This window comes from Chenopodium album, chromosome 13 (genome assembly GCF_948465745.1).
Source record: "Chenopodium album chromosome 13, dcCheAlbu1.1, whole genome shotgun sequence".
NCBI classification, from domain to species: domain Eukaryota; kingdom Viridiplantae; phylum Streptophyta; class Magnoliopsida; order Caryophyllales; family Amaranthaceae; genus Chenopodium; species Chenopodium album.
Window position 1 is genome coordinate 12927241 of NC_137846.1, and position 4574 is coordinate 12931814.

Sequence of the window (4574 nt, forward strand, 5' to 3'; positions counted from 1 at the left end):
AATTTCCAGATGAAGACTTGATGGTCACATGATACTTGGACCTTATACTTCGACGGAGCCTCAAACCAAAAGGGATGCGGCGTAGGAGTATTATTAGTATCACCTAAGGAAGAGCACATTTCAATCTCTATAAAGTTAGATTTCGACCTTACCAACAACGCTGCGGAATATGAAGCATGCGTGGTAGGCCTCAAAACAACTTTGGCATTGGGAATAAAGAAAATTCGAATATTCGGAGATTCTTCCTTGATCATCAACCAAATCTCCAAAAGATGGAAAGTAAGGAGCGAAAGCTTAGCCCCTTACCAAACGTATTTAGAAAACTCTCACCAATCAATTGGAAAAGGTAGAATACACATATCTACCTAGAGAAGAGAACCAATTTGTCGATGCCTTGGCAATACTAGCCTCGATGGTTAGGATTCCTACGGAAATCTAGAAAATGCCTTTAACTATAGAAAAGAGTCATAAACCAGCGTACATTCAAGCCATAGAAGATGATGAAGTGGTCCAAGAAGAAGAAGACGAAGAAGAACCTTGGTATACGGACATCCTCAATTATGTCACCAAAGGAGAATATCCTCCCCATGCTGAGAAAAGAGCAAAGCAAGCCTTAAGACTTTTGGCTTCCCAATATGTACTCATAGACAACGAGCTACACAAAAGGGTACCTAAAGGTCGAGCTCTCTTATGTGTAGGAAAAAAGGAAGCCCAAAGGGCTATGAGAATAGTCCATGAAGGAATATGTGGAACACATGTAAATGGTAAAATGCTAGTCCAAAAGATAATGCGCGAAGGGTATTATTGGACTACCATGAATAGGGACTGTCATCAATACGTAAAAAGATGCCCTAAATGCCAAATATATATGCTAACTTGCAACATGTTCCTCCATCCCTCCTCTACACCTACACATCACCATGGCCATTCTCAACATGGGGAATAGACATCATTGGAAAGATTACTCCCCCAGGAACGGGAGGTCACGAATACATTCTAGTGGCAATTGATTACTTCACTAAATGGGTTGAAACATCATCATATGCTAAACTCACTGCAAAACATGTGGCACTCTTTATCGAAAGAAATATCATTTGTCAATACGGAGTCCCACATGAAATGATAAGTGACAATGGAACTCACTTTCAGGAAGAATGTGCAGAATTGCTACAAAAGTATGGTATTCAACATCATCACTCGTCTCCATACAGACCTCAAGCAAATGGTGCAGTTGAGGCAGCCAATAAGAATTTAAAGACTATCATCGAGAAAATGACAGAAAATTACAAAGATTGGCCTGACAAACTCCACTTTGCTCTTTGGAGTTATCGCACGTCAATTCCTAATCAACAGGAAATACGCCATTCTCCTTGGTCTATGGAATGGATGTCGTACAACCTGTAGAGCTAGAAATACCTTCCCTACGCATTGCATTGGAAATTAAACTCGATGAAGTTGAATGGACTATGGCGAGATATGAAGAGCTAATTCTACTTGATGAAAAGCAACTGTAAGCTCTACATCATACTCAATGCTATCAAACCCGTATGGCTAGACACTTTAACAAGAAGGTCAAGACAAGAAACATCAAAGTAGGAGACTTGGTGTTAAAAGCATTAAGGAAAAATGTTTTGGATCCGAGAGGCAAATTTAGGCCTAATTGGTCCGGACCATATATCGTCAAAACTATCCTATCTGGCGGAGCCGCAAAACTAACTGATAAGGATGGTAATGAATTCTCAAATATGACGAAGCTTGACCAACTTAAGAAGTACTACCCATAATTAGTTGAATAAGGCACTCAACAGAGCTACGTTTGGCCTGATTCCTTAGGAAAGGATACGTAGGAAACCCTTTTAGGGTGCGGCCACTTTAAACCTTACAAATCTCACATCCCAGCATCGACGAAAAATCAGTAGTAGCAGCGCAACACAAAGATTCTGTCGCCAGACGACAGAGTGCAGCGCCAGGCGACAGACTACAACACCTGGCGACGAAGACAAATTCTGGCGACATACTTAAAATCGTGGCGCCAATTTTCTGCAAATATCTGGACAAATTTCGATGTATTCTAGAAAATTTCGACTTCCTTACTCGAATAATTTCTAGAAAATAATCTAAGTTGTTTTCATTGCTTTAATAAATTAAATGTAAAGTTGATTTAATTAAAAAGCTGAAATTGCATTAATAAAATAAAGTAAAATTACATTATTGATGGAATTCAAATAAAGCTTAAAAATAAATTGACTTAAAAATTAATTAAAAATTGTCTAATTAATTGAAAGTAAGGCAATGCTCTAATCTTCCTTCTCCTTCTTAGCTCTCTTCCAATTCTTGTCAGTATCTTCATCTTCATCCACCACCTTTGCTAGTAGGCATCCTTTAGAAGATCTACATTCAACTTTAGTTTCTTCTTTAGCTTTCTTTTCTACCCAAACCTTATTTTCTGTAGAGTCAACCTTCCTCTTCCCTTTGTTTTTAGCAACACTTTTCTTTTTAGGCATGGTAGGAGTCTTGAATTCAACTTTGTCACTTAAGCGTTCCTTAGCAAGAATTTTCTTGTCTCCAAGACGAGTCTTCACATTGGTCTTACTTTGAACTTTGTTCTTGTCCTTTTTGGATCTACCAGGCAACCAATCCTTCACATCCTTTGACAAAGAAGGTGGGACCTTTTGGGTAATGACTTCCCATAAAGGCCTAGCACACCAATAGTTATCAAACCTTTCAATTTCTTGTGAAACCGGAAATTCATAGGGGCGACGAAGATCACCACGAGGAATGGTTTGAGCAAGGCCATATTGTCTTTTCACCCTAGAAGGATAATAAAAGGACAACTTGGATAAGCTAGGAAGACGGCAGATGGGTTGATTATTGACACCATTTATCTTCTCAATTTTCCACCATGGAATGACCCACTTAATGGCAAAATCGCGGGATTCAAATATTTTGCCCCACTCCCGGCGACCCATCTTTATGGAGAAGCGCTTCTTTCGCCTTACTAAGCAATTTGGAGTATACTTGTCAATGTTGTCAGGAGGACTGATTAATTCTAGTCTCTCCATTAGCCACATCTACAAAAATTCAATGCAAATAATTAGTATTACTATACAAAATATATATTTTTTATTTCTGTAATTAAGAATATTATTTTTCTATCTGTAATAAAATTGGAGAGCCTCGAAGAGGTGCTTTTGGATTTTTCTTTAATTCATCTAGACTTAGCATAGTCTCTCCAACAATTAATGGCATTGGATTCCTCCCAGATTCAACTTGCTCCATAACAGATATTAAAATTGCTTGACCATCATTACTACTACCACTAGTAAGAAGGTATTGGCTAAACATACAAAAGAGGAAAGCCCTTCTCCTATAAACATGAAAAGATTCAGAGCGTGGTCTATCAAAATAATGACGTGCAAATTCTTTTAAATTAACAATATTTCCATGCACAATATTCTTTAAGTCTTTATCCCTAAGGTTAAAGAAACGCTCAAAATCTTTATAATAATACTCACTCACTCTAGGAATTACCGCAAGATCTAAAGAAGGGAAGCCTAGAATGGCACCAAATTCTTCCGGTAAAGGGCTAATTTCATCATAGCCTAGTCTAAAACAATGAGTGTCCGGGTCCCAATATTCTAAGGCGGTATGAATAAAATCTATGTCAATATCTACCCCCTTAATACCATAAATACCTCCCAAGTGAAAAAAAGTCAAGTTCTTTTCTCTCCTTAGCGGTCACAGACCGACACCACTCACGAGTAAAATCGCTAAAACTCTTAGACATGATTACTTGTTGAGAAACTAAGGTTATGATTATTTTTAATGTGTTCAGAAATCAATAGATTAGGAGGCTATTTATGCACAAAACTGGTATAGTTCGAATCCCAAAAGGATTCGGAGAAAACAATAGCAGCGCCTGGCGACGAAGCCTGTTGCCTGGCGACAGAATGCAGCGTTTGGCGACAATATGCAGCGCCCAGCGACAGTATAACGGTGCAACGCTGGCTTAACGCGCTATGCAAACCACGTTTTTCTGACTACGACTCGAATTCCGTACAATGACTTTAGAATTGCGCCCTTTGTTCAATAACCTCATCCACAAAATTCAATATATTCCTTTTCTCTTGATTAAATTAAGCTTAATTAATTTTAGGCTTATTTTAGTCCAAGCTATTTTATTTTTCATTTTTTCTTTTGGGGGAGAAAGTCAGATACCCTCCATTGATAATAAAAATGACGGAATTTTTTTGCGCAAAATTAGTCACAATTTTCCTCACACACTCACATGCACATAAAATGAAAAATAAAATGCAAAGATAAAACAGGCGTAATATATACAATATGGCTCTAAAGTACAAGTCATATAAATACAACCAGGAAAGTCCTACAAAGGCAACAAAAAAAAGGTACAGGTACAACTACGGTGCTGGAGGACGCAAATGAGGAGGAATTTTCATCACATTGAAAAACATCGCAGACCGGAGAGTATACCCCTCACCAGCTCCGGACTCGCCAGTAGACGGGATCGTCAAATCAGGGCCAGCCCACCAGGCTCACCCTGATATCGAACC